Source organism: Typopeltis vanoorti, chromosome 22 (assembly GCF_054136105.1).
Source record: "Typopeltis vanoorti isolate ZY-2024b chromosome 22, IOZ_Tvanoo_1.0, whole genome shotgun sequence".
Classification (NCBI taxonomy): Eukaryota; Metazoa; Arthropoda; class Arachnida; order Uropygi; family Thelyphonidae; genus Typopeltis; species Typopeltis vanoorti.
In genome coordinates, this window is record NC_143570.1 from 56,909,645 (window position 1) to 56,932,053 (window position 22,409).

Consider the following 22,409-nt stretch of genomic DNA (forward strand, 5'->3'; position numbering starts at 1 on the left):
TTGTTGAAAGTCAGAAAGCAGAAAATAGTGATATGATAGGAATTTGTGATGGGGTACCAGATAGCTTTGAGAGCAGCGTTGAAAGTGAGAATGAAGATAAAAATGCAGAATGAGTGAATGGTTTAACGGACAATAAAAATGATAAGTTGCAACGAATGAGATCGCACAGCACAGAGTGATACAGAGGGCGAAGCATTTGCAAAATTGTTAGCCAAGCGCATCAGCCAATAAAAGGCAAAAGTATGATAAGAAAAATAAGAGTATGACCAACAGTGTAAGAAAAATGAAGGAGCGAGTGTTGTACGGAGATTACCAGGTGCAAAAATTAAGGATGTAAGTGAGTCTATCAGAGCACAAAAGCAGAGGGTGAAAGAAATGATAGTAGTGGCGGGAACGAATGCCATAAATGGAAAAAAAATGGCTATGAGAGAGGACTTGAAGGAATTACTAGAAGTGGCAAAAGAAAAGAGTGAGAGAGTTAGGAGAGTGAATATGTTACCACGGTATGACTGAGAAGAGATGAGAAGGAGGGCCATAATTGCAAATGAATCTATGCACAGGTTATGCAGGAGGAGTGGTGTGGAGTTTGTGGACAAAAGGATTTATATAAGATGGATGGTTTACATTTGAATGGATTTGGTGTGTGGAGACTTGAAAAAGCGTTGTTGAACGAAGTGGAAGTTCTGAATCAGGGAAACTAGAGTTATTGGGGGGGGGGAGTAGATATGCAGACTTTAGGGAGGCAGTTGAGTGTATAAATGTGTATAATATGCCCGAGCAAGTACGAAGGTCAACAAATCAGAATGGGATAGTTAGTATAAAGCATCAAAATAGGGATGGGAGACTAAGGGCTTCTGCATTTCATTTATACTAATGCCAGGAGTATTAGGAACAAGAAGGAAGAATTTTTGGCCTTGGTTGGCTCTTCCAGGTCACAGGTTATTGGCATTAGTAAAACATGGCTGACAGAAGATGATATAAACATACAAATTTATTGTTTTAATACTGACCATACTGTAATGCATACAAACATCTTACATTCTTTGCCAACCAGTTTCGCTAGCAGACTGTCTAGCTTTATCAAGGCATTGACGGAAAAGCATAAAAAAATAGTAAATGCAAATTGAAAGGAACATAAAAACGTTGTGAACAATTTAGTAGCCAAGGTTACACGTTTGCATGACAGAGACTGAAAGGACTCATTGTTCTTATTCATTATCACGCATGCATGTTTGTTGTAAACGCATAATGTGATTACTGGCTAGCTGTAGTTCAGATGGATTTAGAGAGAGGATCAGGTTTTTCCACAAACTGTTTAGAATAGTACCCTTATTTCTGTTGAGGTTTCCGCTGGTTATTAACACTATTGTGGCTTCCTTGAATAAACGACGTCTGTAGTCGTCATCCAAATATGGCATGGAGCTGTTTGGCCATTCTATCATGTGGTTAGATGTACAGAAATGATGTGCTAAGCCGGAAGAAATACTTCTGTTGCGGTTTACCAACATGTTCCTTTTGTCTGATCTCTAAACTCCGTGAAGTTTGTCCGATGTAGGCAAGACCACAGGAGCAAGGAATGTAATATACTCCTGGATATTTGTAGAATGGTATCCCATCTTTTGGGGATCCTAAAACCTGTCTGATGCTGTAGGTTCTTAGTATTCTGGCTATTTGGTAAGAAATTGACCTGATGAAAGGGATCACTACAGAATAGATGTGCTGGGAGCGTGATTCTTCTTGTCTGGGGTTGTCACCATATAGATATTTTTTGATGATGTTCGGAGAATATCCATTTTGTGATAATGTGTTGGCTATTAGTGAGAGTTCAGTCTGTGTATCCTCCTCTTCTGATATAAACTTTCTGGCCCTATATTTCAACATGTGGATAATGCTCAGTTTATGTGTCCTGTGATGGTTTGAAGTGTAATGAAAATATCTTCCAGTGTCTGTAGGCTTTCTGTAAATAGATAATTTGACACTATTTGATTGTCTCTTTATCAAGATGTCTAAAAAATGCAGTTGGCTGTTGTTTTCTATGTCCAGAGTGAATTTTATCTTGTTATGTATTGAGTTGATTTTATTCACAAACTATTTTAGGTTTTCTAAGCTGTCTTGCCATATAATGAAAATATCATCTATATATATATCTCACCATGGAGAGAATTTATTTTTCAAGTTTTTCCATGAAAATGTCTGCACAAGATGGTGATAACAGGCTTCCCATTGCTAGGCCTTCTAATTGTTGGAATATAGCGTTGTTAACCTTGAAGAAATTAGACTGAAGGCAGTGTCTAAAATCTGTGTGATGTCTAGAGGAAAGATGATATAGCTAGTGGGATTGAATGTGAGGGGTATAGTGTGTACAAATGGACAGGGAGAATAAAATGGGAGGAGGAGTGTTATTGATGATAGCTGATGAACTGCAGCCAAGGAGAATAGAAGTAGAACTGCAGGATAGAAAAAAGAGCACATTTGAGGCTAACAGAACAAAATATACAATTGGGTGCTGCTATAAACCAGATGATGGAATAGATGGTGGAGATAGTAAGCATAAGCAAATAGAAGCAATGAGTGGAAGGAGGGTAATTATTATAGAGGATTTCAACTATGGTAACACTGATTGGAAGGAGGAGAAGACACATGGGAGGAAGGAATTGGATTTTATGCGGTTATTATGGGATAACTATCTGCGACAGCATGTAATGGAAAATACTAGGGGTCAGAGAGTGCTTGACCTAGTAATTGCATCTGAGAATTTGGCTGTAACAAATATGACCACGTTGCCACCAATTGGTGAGAGTGATCATAGGGTCATGACTTGGGAGGTGGCTAAAGGTGTGGAATTTACAATTAAGGCAGGGTACATGTGGAATTCCCAGGCTGGTAAGTATGACAAGCTTAGGAGTTTGCTTGGTTCGGTGCCATGGCATGTAAAACTGCAAGGGCTGGATGTTGATAGTACATGGGAGGTGGTTAAGGAGTGTTTGCAGGAAGCAATGGCTGACTGTATACCTAAAGTCCGAATAATAAATCAAGTAGAGGTTAAATGGATGAATAACACCATTAGGCTTGAGCTGCAAAAAAAGAAACAATTGTGGAGGGAATTTAAGGAGAAAGGTAACCTGCAGGCACATGAACGGTATGGAGCGCAGGCCAGAAGGGTAAAGAGTGTGGTAAGAAAAGCAAAAGCAGATTATGAAAGAAAATTGGCCATGCAGGCTAAAGAGAATCCCAAACAGTTTTTTCGATATGTTGCAACTAAAAGAAAATATGTACATGGCAGAATGATTTTAAAGAATGCCGATGGTAGGGAGGTAACTGAATCAGTTGTTATAGTAGAATTAATAAGCGAGCACTTTGCAAGAGTATATCATCCAGGTGGTGATATTGCAGGAACGAAGGAACCAACAGATTATACAGGAATGGTGGTGAATGAAGTGGAGGTGAACAGTCTATTACAAAACCTCAATGTCAATACATCTGTGGGATTGGATGGTATACCAGCTCATGTTGTACATGAAGCGGCTAAAGAACTGACAGTGTCCTTGACCATTTTGTTTGAGTCTCGGAACTGGGTTAGTCCCGAGGGGATGGAAAGAGGGGAAAATAGTTCCACTGCATAAAGGAGGTTCCAAGACTGCTGTTATAAATTATCAACTGATCAGCATATCAGGAATCGTTGTCAAGATCTTGGAGAAAATAGTCAAGAGGAGAATACAGGGATGGACAGATGAAAATGGGATACTGTATGGGTGACAGCATGGTTTTCTGAAGGGTAGATCATGCCTCACTAACTTGCTCACGTTTTATAACACAGTGACGGCTAAACTGGATAAGGGTAATTGGTTTAGAGTGATCCTACTGGACCTTGCTAAGTTCTTTGACAGGATACCACATGGAATTCCAATCAATAAACTGCAGCAATGGGGATGGATATAGGGTTGGTGAGATGGATAGGAGGGTGGTTGATGGAGAGATATCAGAGAGTGGTTTATTCAGGAGTAGAGTCCAAAAGCCGGCCTGTGACTAGTGGTGTGCCGCAGGGTTCTGTTCTTGGACCACTACTGTTTAATTTGTTCATTAACGATATAGGAAAAGATCTGAGAGGAACTGTTCATTTGCTTGCTGATGATGCAAAGTTGGGTAGAGCAATAGTGAATGCACAGGATGTCGACAGGATGTGAAGCAGAAAGTGCTTTACATATTTTAACAAGATTTATGGAATCGCGATCTGCAAGTTCAGACGACACATTCAAGCATCTTAGTGGTATAAGGAACAATTTCAAACGTATGAAATATGCGTCTTGTGCAAAGATTGTGTCACATATTTACATAAAAAAATCATCAAGCACGCTTGATGATTTTTTTATGTAAATATGTGAAGTTTTAAAAATAAATTTGTTCTTTATATGTATGTATGCATATATGTATTTATGTTATCCAATATACCTATGCTGCTGAAAACATTTTTAATTCGCTCAAATTATGACCTTCTTGGATATAACGAATAATGGTTATTATGAACAAATATATGCGGTCCCGTGGAATTCGTTATAATGAATTCCACGGGACCGCAATGTGGAATTCGTTATTATTATTTTTTTTTTTGACTGGACTTGTTAAAAGTTTAGAGTTGAGCTTCCTTTTACTAATTCAAGTACACTGAGAATGAGAATAGCAGTTGTCGCACAGCTTTTTCAATGAAATGATACATACATGATCTAATAAAATTGTTCATTTACCCCCCCAACACACATACACTTTTGTTTTTGTAATGGCAAAGTTAAGAAACAAAACCAAAGTTGAATGAGGGTAGTAAGTTATTAATGGTTGAGACATCACTAGAGATCATCATTCTCAAAACTGTTCCTGTCTGAATTCCATTTTATGAATTTCACTTTAAGTATTTTCACTTCACCATTTGCCACTGGCACATAGTCAACACGGATTGCGTCACATGCAGATATAAACATGTTATATCCATGGTTAATTCCTTGAGGGAGAGAGAAAAACATACAGAATTTGTCATTCCAAAAATACATACTACACAATTCTGGGAACAAGATAAATCATAAACACCACATAGTTTGCTAAGAGTTGAATAAAATATGCAAATCAAACAGACTTAAGATAGCAAGATGTCAGATCCTTTTGCTATTTCAACTATACAGCATGAACTAAAACTTTTCAGTTGATACTGTTTGAACTAAAACAAGTTAAAAACTAAAAGTTTGAACTAAAACTTTTTAGTTCAAAATTTTTTACTGCATACAGATGTATGCAGTAAAAATTACTCTAACCAGTCTAAAACTAAGAGACCACCATAAGGGTTAATGGAAAGTAAATTACACTAGTGGCCAAAATTGTGGAAACTTTTTGGAAAAAGTGTATTTTGGGGGTTTGATGGCTCATAACACCACCTTTTTTTGGTGTAATACTATAAAAGTATATATCAATGGAAAGATAATTTAATCAAGAATGTAATGAAACAAAGTTTGTTCAATTATCTTTATGCTATGAAAAGTTATAGCCAAATAACCAGGACAAAGAAGCACAACTTGCTTAGGTTGATATGAAGTATCATATCAACCTAAAACCCATACGAAGGATACTTCATATATCATATGAAGTATCCTTCATTTGAATGTAGCCAATGAGCATGAGTGTTTAGAGAGCCAATCAGGTGTCATCTTGTTTCGGCAATGAGCCAATAAGGTCACGGTAGGATTCAGCTATTGATGTCATGTATTGGAGCTGAGAGGAGGACATTTGTCAGTGTGTTATGTGATTGCTATCAAGTTGGTTGGGTTTTTTTTTTGTCTTCTTTCATTTAGTGAGCTTGTAAAACGTAATAAAATTAAAGAAATGGTGCAAAGAGTTGACTGGTTACCCAGAAAGCGATGTAAAATAGTACTATTAAGTGAACAAGGCTACAGTTATGAAGAAATTAGAAGAAGAAAAATTGGTGGAAACTTAACCAAAGGTGGCATTTCTAAATTTTTGAAGAGGTATAAGGAGACTCAGTCAATACAAAATCAGACTGGTAAAGGCAGGAAAAGGTGCACAACAACAAGTGATGATAGCAGAATTGAGAGACTGTGCCTACGTTACAGAAGAAAATCATCTGGGTGTACAAGATGAAATGGCGCAATACAATGTGAATTTGAGTACAAGGACTGTTCGGCACAGACCGCAGGGATTTGGACTAAATACTAGAATTCCACAAAAAAAGCCATTTTTATCTCTCAAACAAAGGTTGAAAAGATTAAAGGGGGCTAAAACCCATGTTAACTGGACAGCGGAACAATGCGACAGTGTTATTTGGAGTGATGTGACCAAAATCTCCCTGTTTGGTGGCATAAAATACATAAGGAGAAGAATCAGAGAAGATATGCATCCTGATTGCATTACACCTACCATGAAACACCCACTTAGTGTTATGATCTGTGGTTGTATGACATCAAAAGGTGTGGGCAGAATTTGCGTGATTAATGGGAATATAAATGCCCAAAAATACATAAATGAAATACTTGAGCCCAAACTGAAGCCATCTGCATGTGATCTTTTCCAAGATAATGAAGCATTTATATTTCAACAGGATTCAGCTCCATGTCATGTTGCTGATGTGTGCAAAAAGTGGTTTCAAGATAATCATATAATTCAATCTTGGTTTCACATTATAACAGCTGCAGAACTAAAAAAAACTTGGTTCACTCCATAGGAAGACGTTGTAATGCCGTAATTAACGCTAAAAGTTATACAACTAAGTATAAACTCACATTGTGAAAATTTTTGTATATCTAATTTTTTTCTGTGTTTCACTTTTCTTCTTTATAACTGCTGTTCTAATAAAAAATTCTTCATAAAAGTTACTGCATTACATTCTTGATTAAATTATCTTTCCATTGATATATAATTTTATGACATTACTCAAAAAAAAAAAAAAAAGTGGTGTTATGAGCCATCAAACCTCAGAAATACATTTTTTCCAAAAGGTTTCCACAATTTTGGCCACTAGTGTAAATGATCGAGTGAGAGATTTAGGTTTATGAATAATTCTGCAGTAAAAAAGAATGAAAATCTAGAATATCTACTTGGTGAATTAAATGTAAAGAATACAAATAGCTACATGATAATTTATAGGGATTTGCAAGTTCCCTATATATACTTCTGGAGAAGTAATCTAGTTATCTAAAAATGACCTCTTTGTAAATGGAACAGAAGAACCTGTAATCAGCAGGAGGTAAAAAGCAGTAGTCAAAGTGGTAAATCTTTATTTCAGATTAAAAAATACACATTTACTGTGAAAATTAGAATTAATTCTCTTAGCACTGCTTTATCTAAGACTTAAGTATTCCAAGGTTTTCAGATGTTATAGCTAAATTAAGTCAGAGAGAGAGAAACATAAGCACGGTTTGAAGGAACAATAATCATGACTGAAAAGCAGAGACAGGTTTTTCAAAAATGTGATAAAAACTATTTCTTGGAAATAAAGACACTGATCTTGAAGATATGCTCAAGACGTTATTCTTGTAATCGCTCCTATAGTCCTAGTCGAAGTATCAGCAGAACTCCTCCTCATGCTAGTAGATGATAGGTGAGAGAAAATGGGTTTTCTCTAATGGATCAAGATTTTCACACAAGTCACAACTGCTCTCTATGATAAAAACCTCAGATACAGCTACATTTGTGTTGTGATGTGTTGAGAGAACATGCAGTCTTGTCATATTTGGTACAGTAGGATGATAATTTTCCCTGACTTGATTATAACAAATTACTTTTGCTTTTTTTTAAAAAAGGAAGACTTGGAAAGCAGTTTTTATGTAATGAACTTTTACATGTTAAGATTTTCATCATTTGCTTTTGGAGATTGTGATTGTACATTTCACTTGTCAGTTTCACAGCCATATGCGTAAACAAATAAATTTATGAAATGTGGTTATGAGTGTCAGATTTATTTCTTGCATGATCATTAAGAGCATTTCCTTCAGAACATTGATTTCCACTGAATTTAAAAAAGGGCTGATTGATTTGGAGGTTTTATGGTACAAGGACAGTAAGCATAATATTGCACTATGACACAGTGTTGACAGGTAAAAAAACTAGTCAGATGAATAACAATATACATGTACAAAGTTTTATGAAGATAAAAGAGTAAATAAGATGTATACAAGTTTAGTATCTACAAGGCAGTATGCAAAACAAATTTTAATTATGTTTTGAAAAATTTTAAAATGTCATAGAATTTGTTTGAGTCTGATAACATCTGACTGAGTGTATAGATCTCAGCCAGATAAGTACAAATGTCATTTCTCTCTCTCGTGTGAAGCGCTTGCACTTCGATGGGTGTTGCTTTTCTCACTTATAGGTGGGTCCTCAACCCTTAGTAAATAACAATGTGTGAAATGACTGACATATGTGCAGCCTAGCACGAACAACTTCCTCTCTTCTGTTCTACGTTGACTAGCCTGCCTGTGCTTAATCTCATGCAATTTCTTCATCAGTGCTTCCTACCAGGATTATTGCCATTAGACAATTAACTTTGATTTTATAACCTATGTACAGTCAAGTATAAGGGACCCTCAAATAATATGTCTAGAAAGCACCAGCTAATCTAGCAGCTGCAGTGTCATTTCCCTTAATTTCAATTTGGCTGAGAATCCAACACAACCAGATATCAAAATTAAGGGTCTTTATTTTGTACAAGAATTGTAGTACCTCATCAAGCACTGATAGCCTGTAAAGAACTCAAAGTCTATATAAATTACACAGACACTTTTGGTAGGAGTTTTCTTTGATATGCACTAGTGCGAGCTGAATGGCATGCAAATCTACTGTATAGTTTATGCTATACAGTAGATTTGCATGCCATTTATCTACTGTATAGTGGGATCTGGTTGGAGATTGTAATGTTAGAAAACACAGCAGTACAATCATAAGAGATTTCTGATTTTGACCCATTAATATAACTGGGCAAGAAATCAGAGGGGCTGCTCTGTGTGCATTGAACAATTCAAGGTAGACAGATAAACATGTATGAGATTTCTGTAGTTGACAAAGGGAGTGGTCGTAGGATGGGGTGCAAGCCTGTCATGGAGGAATGCTGTTTTGTTTGGTGCAGGTAATGTTGTTAACACTCATACCAACAGCTTCCATAATCTCTTTAACATGCATTACAAAAGGACAAATGGCAGTCTGATGTGTGATGCAGGATCTCCCAATGTACAAAAAAGAAACTAGTCCATGTAGGATGATCTGGAAGGGACTTAAATTATTTTAGAGCATAATTAAGAGACAAATGATTTCATCTAAGTGATAGAGGGGATTTATTTAATTCAACATAACGACTTTGAATGCATGATGTATGAAAAGCAATGAAAGATAATTAGATCCCTTGATGATGGAATATATAAAAAAGTGAGCTTCATTTACACATTCTTGGCCTCTGGAATTATGGGGGTAATAGTTTGTCCCATTCTTAAATCAGAATCGGGGGCGGGGCCGTGCATTTCCAGCAGAAGTATACACACAGTTTTTTCTGCAAATAACATGAATCCATGGGAAGAAGCTGTTCAGTAATTGAGTTTATTTTAATGCAAAGAGGGTCACACTTAAGACAGTCTTTAGGAACCCACTCCTCTTGGTGATAGGGCCGAGATAACATGCCTCCCACTTGGACTTTGAAGACACAGCTGGACAGAAAGTTCTTAATAAATACAGGAAGATGCCTCCTCCGACCAAGATTAAACAGCTCTTTTAATATGCCATATCTCCAGGCTGTGTCATAGGCTTTTTCTCCATGTCGCTGAACACTGAAACTGCATGTTCTCGTTTCAGGAAAGCATCTCTTATATGTTTCTAAATGGAAGGTTGATGGGTGTCTATGAAAGCCACATTGTGTGCTAGAAAGAAGTATGTTGCTTTCTAAGTACCAGAGAAGCCTTGCGTTCACCAATTTTCCCAAGACCTTACAAAGACAGCCAGTCAGAGGAATGGGATGATAATTGTTGGCCTGGATCTTTGTCTGGCTTTGGGGTAGCAATGACAATTGACTTGCACCAAGATTCCAGAAACTCCTCCTCTGTAAATATTCTGTTGAATAGTAAAGAGATCCACAGAAGATGAGAGGTATTTCACCATTTGATAATGGATGTTATCAGGGCCAACTGCACTAAGGTGAGAAGGAAGGAGTGATCTATTTAGTTCATCTTAACAAATGGTCGATTGCACGGCTCAATCTCCTAGGTACAAAAGCTTAGCCACTGTTTGTGTTGTTGGTCTTCCAAATTAAAAAATCAGGAGGATAAGAAATTGTTGCTGAGATTCTGGCAAAGTTTTCTCCCTAAGTGTCTGCAATAGCTTTGGGGTCAGTCAAAATACATCCATTATGTGGAGTTTATCCCAGATGGTTTTTGCACTGTTGTTTGATTAATTGGTGATGTAAATTTAATCCAGGATTATTTTTGACCCTGATGTTTCACGTAATGTGCATTGGACTGAGCATGTTTAAATGCTATTAAGTTTCTTGTGGTAGGATATCTACAAAATATATTTCATGCTCTATTTTTTTTTTTTTTTTGGCTGCTTGGCATTCTTGGTTTCACCAAGGCTTTGAAGTGGAAATCGGCATGATGTTTTTGGAATGGCTACAGTGTTTCTTTAAATATGGGAATAGGAAATAGTCAAATTGTGCCAGGTCTGGCAAATAGGGTGGGTGAGGTAGACATTGAAAGCCCAAGTTTGTATTGTCTGTTGGGTTTCATGAGCAGTATGAGCAGGTGCAATGTCCTGCAAAATACCATCTCCAAGATACTTCACTGCTTATTTAATAGGTATCTGGTTGACTGCTTTCAGTATTATATTTTGCAAAATGTATTCCAGTCATCCTGGATTAAGAGAAAAACGATCACTTCCATATATGTTTTCATCAATATCCCATGTGAGCTGTGAAAAAAAAAAAAAAAAAAAAAAAAAAAAAGGCAGGGAGAAGATCGTAAAATTGCTTGCTGAATAAGAGCGGCTAGGCATGTGGAAGAAGGTATTTGCTCCATTATTAATAAGGGAGAGTTCATGGCTGTCAAGCGTTCGTTCAGTGATATGACCTCATCTATTCGTATTAATGCTACCCAACAGAGTGTAATGTCCATTAAAGTAACCCATTAGGAGTACAGGCTGAGATAGTTGCATTATAAGATTACTGAGTTCCATTTCATTTAATTCAGAACCCAACAAATCAGCGAATTGCTACTGCTTCCAAAGCAACATTAAGCAGAATGATGGAATGGAGTATGACTGCGCGTGAGTATAGCTACCGCACCGAGCAGAACCATTTCCAGTTCTGTCCTTGAGTACAAGAGCAATATTTCTGAATGTAGGGTACTTCACTGGGTTTTAAATGCTTCCTGTAAAGGTTTGTGCTTTTGCAGCAGGTGCTTGATATTACTGGTATTCTGGTGAAACCCACAATAAGTCCATTGCAAAAATTTACCTATTGTTTAGGCTTCACAGACTTCTCTAATTTCTAGGAAGCTGAAGGTTTACCCTTGTTGGGTTTATTTTTCTCATTAGATTTCGGGAAGTATGGACAACTGGTGTCCCCCTCTTCCTCAGGAAAAAAAATGCAATATATTTTCGGACGTGTCAGGATCATTGGTAACTTCAAGTTACTTTCAGTGGATGTGGAAGTATCCATTTTTCTGTGGGAGGGTCTGGTGGCTTGTCTTTAAGAAATAACCTCGGTACAATGTTTTTCATATGTGGGCTCTCATCAAATGAGACCATTTTTGGAGTGGGACTGTTCATCGTGCGATTGATGCGCTCAACAGAAACAGTTACAATCGTAAAGTTCAGGTATGGTTAAAATAGAAGTGTGAATCGCTGTTGACATTTTCTGAACTATTACCTTCTTGGTATAAGAGGATCTCAGAACAGCAATGGAGTATGGTGGTGGCTAACTTTCTTTTTGCATCCTGATATATGTCTGGTTCTGGTTCCCCCCACCCCACTTCTGATATATATGGGAGTGCACCGGATGCTCTCCCTGACAGTTTACCATATAGCTTTCTTGGCACAGCAAGACTGGTTATCATGCTCCTTACTACCACATTGGGCACAGGTGGCAGAGCCACAACAGGCAGTTTGAGCATGTTTGTGTTTCTAGCATTTGAAGCAACTTGGTGAAATAGAAACGTACGGTCTAACAGGACAATTGAGATATCGTGCTTTAACAATAACTTTTGATACTTAGGAGTATCAAAGGTAAAGATAATGTTTCTGGTTGGAACCAGGTGACCATCCCTATGGATCAGGATGTGCCTTATACCTGTCACACCATGATCTTTCAGCTCTGAAAGATCCAGGTGTGACAGGTATCATCTCATCAGGAACATATAGGTCTCATTCTCAGATCACTCCTCTATAGGAATTGGGTGTTTTATAGTGTTTAATTGTTATTGGTACTCCACCCATTGATGTAGCTCTAAACAGATTTTCGGAATGTTATTGACGTGTTGTTCTATGAGGGGACGATTTACAAGAACATTGCCAGAACAGTTTCATAACTGTTTTGGGAGAACCTGCCAGTCCTAGACCCTTCTGAATGAAGAAGGATGACATGGGAAATGATATTCTTGGTTTAATCCTTTATCAAAGTGTAAGCAAACAAAGTTTGCACATGAAGTAGCTTCATGACTGGGCAACTGGTATATAGAGGCTAACCAAGAATAAACAAAGAATATAATTTCTTGACATCTTTGTGAAAGAAGTTATCTATCAAGAAGGCAGACCTCTCGTATACAGCACGAACAATACTCTGTAATATTTCTAGTGCATGTACCACTTCAAATGCGAGAACAATATTCTAAGGTTTGTACACTTGAGATTTATAAGGTTATGAGCTGTGTAGACTAGAAGCAGCATATTGAAGAAAAAAGGACACCAAGCTTTATGGAGACTGGATGTGATGTGCTTGTGCCAGACAGGCTCAATTTTAAAGCATGAAGTATCTTATGAAACTCATTCAGATACATATTTTATGTTTTAATGAAATTTAATTATAATAGAAATTTATGTCTGCATAAGTAAGACATTAGATAAGAATAGTGATCTGCAAACTGTCAAACAGCAACATGTAGACTACAGATGAGTATACAAAAAAAGCATATAGGTAGCTTATCATGTATGAACACTGATGCTAGGAGTATCAGAAACAAAGGAATATTGTTGTTTTTTTGTTTTTTTTCAATATGTTAGGACCTCATACTGTGAGACCTGGCTATCAGAAGCAGATTTACTAAGTGGATTTGAGTGTAAAGAGTACAGTATTCTTAGGAGGTATAGACAGGATAGAATGGGGGGGGGGGGGGTTGATGCATATGATATTAGATTATTCAAATCCAGTTAGAGTTGAGATCTATGACCGCAATACTAGTAACAGTCCTTCATGCAGCATTGAGATTGAAGCCATCTAGTGTGAGATGGAGATTAAACACGATCAAATACATAGTGGAGTTTTAATAAGCCGAAAGGCTATTTTACTGGCGAACATGTTAATTAGGAGCTGGATTTTACATTATGAAAGAATATTAAAGTTAGTGAGGGAGCTTGCTCCACCTTTGCATGGAGTTGCCCTAGTGTTGTACTATCGACGTGATCATTTATACTTGGGCCTGCCGATAGTTTTTTTCGGCATGAAACTCTATGGGCTTTTCCTCGAACAGAATTTACAATTTTAAATGTAATATCCAAATCATCTTTTGTGTTTAATCTTTTACTACACAGTACTTGTTGGTGAATAATACAGTAGTACATTAAAATATCAGGATATTTGTCATCCTTTTTAAATAATGAAATGAAGCCTAATTTATTACATATCACTGCAGGAGCACCATCAAGTAGTAATAGACAAGTTTAAAAAGCGTAAGTTTGTGTTGTTTCATAAATTCATCAAATGCAGAAAAAATGTCTTCTTCCCTAGTCCTTCCCAATAATGGTATAATTTTCATCTTGAATAATCTTGAAATACCATGCGAATAAATACCATTAACTGAACAATATCAGTGAAGTCGTTTGATTCATCAAATTGTAATGAAAATGCAACACACTAGGAAATGTCTGACATTAACCTGGCCTGGAAACTTTTCTCCGGCAATTGGAACTCTTCCTTTTGGCTATTTGAAACCTTGTCTGTGGCCTAGAAGTAGTCTCGCTCTCTAGTGACGTCTTGAACCTAGAAGCTCCTTTCTGGAAGCGGGAAACTCCTCTCTCAAGCAATGTAGATCCGCGTAGTCTCTCTGACAGCAATTCTGGAACTGGGATCCCTTTTGCTTGCTTCAGTCCCTGTTTATTAGGCCTCCTCTGAGACCTTGCATGAAGTTTGGCAACCCCAAAAGAATCGGTATGAGTCTTTCATTTTTAAGTTTCAAGTTCGGCACGCCTTTGGTTCTCCTCTGCTTTCTTTTGATTGTAAGTTGCTGACCATCGGAAAGTTGTATAAACTATTTCTGACTGACTTCGGAGATGTTTACACTTAGGGCCTACAAGCCTTTCTCATACATACAAGTTTCATTAACAATCTTTCTAATGCTGCCACGTACAGCTTCGGCGACAAAAACATTGTCTTTGTTTTTAATACTCTAACATATTCCTATTAAAGCAGTATATACAGTTAGCTTCAAAAGAGTTATTTACAAAAACATCTAATACAAACTATACTGAGACAAATGTGCTTAGGAATATTTAATAGTTAAGCTACAATCGAATCTTTACACTTTGCTTATAATCATATTCACTTGGCTCGCTGTTTGACTTCCACTGATCCAAATTAATTCATTCACCCAGACTTATAAGAAAATTACTGATTTGACAATTTTAATGAAAAATAAATAAACAATAGCAATACACTTAAAGCGAATTAAAAATAATACAAAATAATGGATGTTGAGCCAATGACATTTAAAAAGGGGCACTCCTAAACAGAAGCAGGCAAAATAGCTGCAAATATAATACAAAATAAAGATAAATAAAATATTATGTTTTCAGTTTTAATTAAATTTGTAAGTAAGGAGGAATACACAAGAGATCGACGGATTGAACACCCCTGCCCTAAAATGTAACATGAGATCTCTGATAATTAATGTTTCCCAAATTTTTGGAAGTTTTCTGCAACCATATTTATTTAAATTCGATTGATTTCTGAATGCAGCTGCAGATTCTAAAAACAGTCTTTCTTCTTTGAATTCACTATGGTGGAGCATGGTGGTTTTTCTCCAGATGTTGAATCCCCATCATTGCAGATGTATGATTAGTGTTCTTTTAGACGGATGGTTGCTGGTCTGCCTGTCTGTCTGAAGTAAGCCAGTTGCAGGAACGAGGTATTCTTATATATTGCAGGCACTGAGAGCACAGGGAGCTGATCGGTGGGGCTTAAACGATGTGTGGAGGTTGTACTTTTTTAAGGACTTGGCTATTTTTTCTGATGTATCATGGATGTAGGGTATAGCGATGCCATCTCAGAAGTCATTCTGAAGAGATGGCCAGGGAAGGAATGGATTTTTTTTTAATTCTGTAATCACTGTAAAGAAAGATGTGCATGTGGTTCAGTTTGGTTGAAAAGGAGGTTCCACTGGAACACAGCTTGTGGGCTCTATTGGTTAGAATTTTAATAATGCCATATTGTTGAAGAACAAACTCACCCACTACCCCTCTCAACCTCCGAAATGATACAAATATGTCATCTATGTATCTCCACTAGCCAATCAGAGAAAAGAGGGAGCAGCTATAGTATTCAACACTAAATATCAGGCTAATTTTCTTGAATGGCAGGCAATATCAAGTACAGTGATGTGTGCAAGTATCAAAATAGGGAACTAGACAATGAGACTTATTTGTCCCTATGATCTCACAAAAGATTCTACTAAAGTTGAAGTGGAGGAATTTTTTTTTTGAGGCTTTAGAAAAAGCTCAGGACATTGTCTGGTTATTACTAACACCATGTTCCAACATATAAATGTGCACAAATTCACATGGAGAGAAGAAGCAAGGAATAAGAAAAGTCTCATTGACTATGTTATTGTCGATAATGATGTTTTCTCCCTGTTGCAGGACACCAGAGTGTACAGAGGATTTGAAATTGGAAGAGATCACTATTTAGTCTTGAGCAGGATGAAATTGAATTTCATATTGAAAAAGAATAACATATAAGGAAGTTTTAAAGCAAATAAAAGTTGAGCAGCTCTCAGATGTGAACTATAGACTAAAATAAACAGACATTATTGAAGAAAAAATGAAAAAGTTTGAGAACAGGAGCCAAACCTTGGAGATTCATTGGCAAGCCTGAAGGAAACATTGATTGATTCAGCCAGAGAGGCATGTGGTAAGGTTGTCTGCAAGGATAGAAAAATGGAAACTCCATGGTGGACACAGGAAGTAAAGAGACAGTGAAGGAAAAGAAGAAGGCATATCGAAAGTCCCTGACGAATAAGTAAGCTTGTGCTCTTAGAGAATGCAGAGATATAAAAAAGCTAAACAAAAGTCATGAGAAGACTTTGGAAAAAACATATAAAATAAATATCAGGAACGTGGCAAAATATTCTGTAGGCTGCTAAAAAAAAGCTCAGGAATGGAGGAAACAGTGCTATAAAAGAATTAGGGATGATAAAGTTGGCATGAAAACTGGAGAAAAAGATATCCTTGATGTATGAAGTAATCACTTTGAAAAATTGCTAAATGAAACAAGCAGTGCCAACATAGTGGTTAAAAAAAAAATAAAAATTAAAATAAAAAAACACCTCAACAGCATGCAATCAGGAATACATATCCATACTTGAAGTAGAAAATAAGTCATTAACAGCCTGAAATGTGGAAAGGAAGCAGGAGTGGATAATATTCGTCCAGAAATGCTCAAGTATGCAGATATAGAAGTGTTGCAGTGGCTGCAACACTATGCTGCACTGCATAATTGATTGCAGTAGAACTCTCATAGTAACTATATAAAAAGGGAAATAAAACTAAATGTGAGAATTACAGAGGTATTTCCCTACTGAGGGTTCCTGATAAGATTTGTGCAAGTATACTTGAGAAACAGTCGAGAAGGATTGTGGAAGGGAACATTAGTGAAAAACAAGCTGGATTCAGCCCAAATAGAGGCTGTCAGGATCAGATTTACACTTTACTGATTTGACAAATCAGTAAAGTGCATTGGGATATCATGGGAACATAACAAAGATCTGTATTTAAGTTTTGTAGATCTGGAAAAGGCATATGAGAAGGTGCCAAGAGAGAAGCTATTCAAATCGCTACAGTTATATGATGTCAGTGGGTCATTATATCAAGCAATACTTAGTCTTTATTTGAGTTGTAAGTCAGCAGTTGGAATTGAAGTACAGGAAGATGGTTTGATGTTAAATCTGGTGTCATATCTATATGGATCACGTTATGAAGGAAAGTGGTATTAAACCTGATAAGAAAATTGGAGATGTTAATCTCAGCTCTTTACTTTATGCAGATGATATTATATTTTTAAATAAATCTGCCTCAAGTCTGCAAGATTCCCTGACTAAATTGAATAACTGTTGTAATAGATATGGTATGAAGGTCAGCATTAAAAAGACAAAGACAATGAAAATAGGCAGAATCGTTGAAAATATCAATTGCCTTGTGAACAGAGAACCTGTAGAACAAGTAAAACATTTCACCTACTTAGGCACAATTTTTAGTGATGATGGTAAATTAAATATAGAAATATACAACAGAATCAACAAAGCCAGTATGGTAGGTAGTCAACTAAATTAAAAATTTATATGGAATAAGAAAGAAATTAGCCATACTACTAAATTAGCTATATATAAGACAGTGTTCAAACCAATTTTAACTTATGGATCTGAGAGCCGGATTAGAAATAAAACACTTGACCAAAGACTAGAGACCACAGACATGAGTCCTGAGAAAGATTAGGGATGTGAACAGATGTCATCTATGGCAATATCATTAAAAATGAGGTTATTAGGAAAGAACTTGATATTGTAACATCCAGAAATGTGTCAGTAGAGCTAATCTCAGGTGCTATGGTCACTCAAACAGAATGGGAAAGGAAAGATTAGCAAAACAGGTGTTCTCTGCCAGGTTGGTAAGAAAAAAGACCCAGAAGAAGATGAAGATATAGGTGGATTGATACAGTAAAAAGTGCGTTAGAAGACCGAAATATAAGATCTGATAATGTTGGAGTCTTGACACATAAAAGATTGATTTGGAGGAAAATTGTTGATAGGAAGTTAGTAAGGATGTAAGTTCTTCATGTAGTACTATTACAATATCCTGTACACCCTTTGAGGGTACATGTCAGGAATTTGATGATGATATATCTCCACAAAAGTGATGGTTTAGGATTTGTAGATAACAGAAAATCTTTTTGAGAGTTTTCCATGAATAAGTAAGCACACGGAGGAGATAGAGGGCATCCAACTGCAAGGGCGCAGTTGTTTGTAGTTTTTCCCATTCCATCAGAAAAAAATTTCAGTGGACGCAGTGTCTAAACAGTTGAGAGATGTCTTGAGGGGGAACAGATTAAGTATAAGTGCCATAGCTTCATTCACAGGAAAATTTCTGAACAAAGATACAATATCCATACTAGCTAAAATGTCCACTGATGCGTTAGAAATTTCTCCCAGTTTTTCTACAGTGTTGCAAATTTTTGATATAGGCATCTGTGTTGTGCTGCTGCTAGTTGCTTCGTCTGGGTTAGGAAGAACAAACGAATGTACAATAAGTGACAAATATGAATCATTACATAACTATAAACCGAATATGTAGGAACCATCACACAAAAATAAAAGTAACAACAGAAACACGTGGAGTATATAAGGTGGCACGGATCAGTCATTGTTCAGCAGATGTGCATAATTTGCTGAAAAATTAAAATCTTATGTGCTGAAAGAGCTAATAAGTGACTTCCAAATATCACATAAAATCATTCCTCGATTTCTGATGAGTGTTAAGTGGAAGAATTGTTTTATACAAACCGCCAAATTGGAATTCAATGCCAAGGTTGTTTATGGATGTTTTCTGCAGTAACGTATATGATGAAACTTTTATACTAAAGACTGCTGAGGTAAGACATTTATCCTTTCTGTTTGTAGTTAATAAAAAGAGCTTCCTCTTTGAAAATGGATGTGTTGTTTCAATTAAAACAAAGAGTTCTCATTGCAATTGATTGTATCTAAATATGATTGTAGTGGCATAATAAATTTTGCAAACCTTAAAAAGATTCGGGGCTTTGCTTTGTAAACTTTTATTTTTCTTATGAAATTGAACTTGTGTGTAAGAGATAAAGTGTATTAAAATTTTTTATATCAAATACATAAATAATAACACGTAAACAATGTATTATATCATAATTCTCTTGTCTAACTTAACAAGGTAAGTAAATGTAATAAATGAAATTTGTTTAAGATTTAGAGAAAATATTGTTATAAATCTATTACATGCATAAAAGAAAATATAAATTTATATAAATATATTTTCTAATTTTTTTAACAAAAAAAAACATGAAGAAAAAAATTGATCTTGATTTCAGAATATAAAAAATGAGGAGTGAAATAAGATTTTTCTGAGAAATAAAGTAGGCTAGCCTTTTTTAGCAGCAAATGAAATGCAAAATTTATCTTCCTACTATCTGAAAATTTTCAGATTAGTGTAACATAGGTAATGAAGATCTTGAAAGCATGAATCATTTTAATAATAAATAGTGTTCATATCCTGTTTACTAGCAAGCAGATAGTGAGATGCAAAGATTTTTCTTTCAAAACTTCCACTCTGTTGAAGATAATATTGATAGGTAAATTATATTTGACAAGAATGCATAGCAATGCACAAGAACACGGCTCAACAAATTATATAAAATCTCATTTGCCACACAAAATATGTACTCGCTTAAGATCCCCCCCGTTTTTTTTTAATGACATGTCCCAATAAATGAATAAGAGCTCTTCACACTGCTGGGTTCTGCATCTGCATTTTTTAAATTAAGATTTTTTGGAAAGATACTTTTTATTAAATTTAAAAAATGTATTTTATCCAGTCTGCAGCTACTTGCCAGCTGGCAAAATCTACTCCCACTGATGAGACCTCACCAAAGGCTGAAACCAGTTTAGATAGGTGACTTCCTCTAATGTATAGCATTATATATGTCTGAAAGGATGTGCTTTGCATTATGGGATACAGTCAATGTCAAGTCAACAGCCTGTATATACAAGTAGCTGTGAAGTTACTTTGCATGCAAACTTTGTTCACTTAGATAAAGGATTAAACAAGAATATAATTTCTTGTCATATATAATTTACTTAGAAACAAAGTGAGAAAAGCCTTCTGCAATGCATGATATGTTATATGCTGATTACAGATCAGCTCTAGTCTTTCGAAATCAGCTAACTTAAGTGAAATCGATCAGCCAGTTTGAATGGATAACACATGATTTCAGCATCCCATGACAACCATCTGTACTTGGGAAGGACTAGACAATTATTACACTTGCCCCTGGAAAATAGTATCAGACTGGACGAAATATTATATACATATTTTTAATTTAATAAGAAAACTAATCTAAACAAAAAATCTTTTTAAGAAAACACAGATGTAGCACCACTAATCACTTGATGAAACTTCTACTGACTTATTGAAACATCTTTAAAAAAATAGGAGGGTTCTGGAGAAGTACATTTTTTGTGTGGATAGCAGGGTTTTCAGGTGTTAAGCCCTACTTATTGGTAATTTAAGTGGCTTGAAAAAGAGGAGCATTATTGGATTATCTACCACTCAATGATTCCAGATTATGTAACATAATCATTCTCCAACAGATTAATATTGTGCAATTCAAATCCATCCGTTAGTAGCTTTAACAGGCATTTAAGAGCCCATGGCCTTCCAAGCATCCTTAGACTTCTCAACTGTAATACGACGAGTAGACAATTACCCTTACGCTTAAAAGTATTCTTGTCTGTAAATTGCATGTGTTCTACTGGCCAGTTTGTCTGTTTTGAGAAATGAAAAACCCGAGTTTCCAGGTGAAAAAACCCTCTACCTCCATATGAGATCAGCTAACTCACCTTTAGTCGAAAGAGACCAGATAAAGGTTCCTCATGTCACGGATGGGAATTGAACCCAGGTCTTTCCGACCAAAGGACTTCGTCTAAACCGACTGAGCTACGGAGGCTCATGTGAGTCAAATGATTCAAACAAATGCTGCACTCGGGCGAGTTGTTTTACTATTATAATCCTGACATTTTAACTGCTGAATAACATCTTCATGAAACAAGTAAGATTTTCATGAGTTATGGCCAAATAAGCTAACTAATGTTCTTATTGGTAAAACTAAAAATTTTCTAAAAGTAACTGATATGTGGAACTATTTAGCAGACAAAGTGTGTTTTCACTTTATAATTGCTTGACTTACTTCCAATTTTAATGACCTACCAGTGCTGTTTATTAACTTTTCTGGTTCTCATTGGGAAATTAGATGCAGCTCATTATTTGCAAGTAATTTTGCATTGATTGGAGTTACAGCAGAAGAAACAGATTACATAGGCAGCATACTATATCTCTTAAGTGAATGTGCCACTTTGACCAGTTCGCCTGTTTTACATGATTAAAAGGTGAGTTTTTTTAGAAGAAAACACCTTGCCATCTTTATAGGAGACCTGTTATATCACCGTAAGGCATACAGCAGTTAAAATCAGAATTACTAAGTCCGAGTAGTAAGAAGATTAAACCATGACTTAACTTTGATCAAATGCTGAACTAGCAAACTTGGAAGCAGCGCAAATCAGATCAGACTGAATCTTAAATCAAACTAAAATAACAAAAATATAAACTCTAGGAAGATTGTATTTTAAGCAGTTCACTATCAACTGGTCAATCCAAAAGAATACTTAGTCTGTATAATCTGAAACTTCCTTTAAAATTTTCATAAACTAACATTAGTTTGTGTAGAAATATTTTGATACTTTCTTAAACAAGCACAGCTTATAATGCTAAACAAGATCTATATTTACACTTATGTAGGGGAATCTGGTTATTCTATGGTCAACTGTCAAGTATTGGAAATAATCAGAGACAAGCAGAAAGATGTGTATTTCTTAATGGAGTTCTTGCATAGTGATACTGTTATCCTAACTGAAAAACAGCTGTTTTTTGCACATGTACTCAGACATATAACATTGTTTTGCTTAATTTTCCCACTCATTTGGGTGGCAAAATTAAGTCTTAGTCAAACCACAGTTGAAATGAACAAATTTTAACATCAATCCTAAAATATCAAATTCTATTAAATTTTGTCAAGCCAGAGCAGAATTATTACTATATATCTGAATTCTTCATCAATATCATCATCAATTTCCTGATATGTATCTTCAATGGGA

The 22,409-nt window shown here is 35.9% G+C and overlaps 1 protein-coding gene across 7 annotated transcripts in view; it reads right to left on the reverse strand.

The window, feature by feature from the left end:
* LOC150094432 (protein alan shepard-like) overlaps window positions 1-22,409 on the reverse strand; it is a 725,446-nt gene that overhangs the window by 270,692 nt on the left and 432,345 nt on the right. The window lies entirely within an intron of this gene.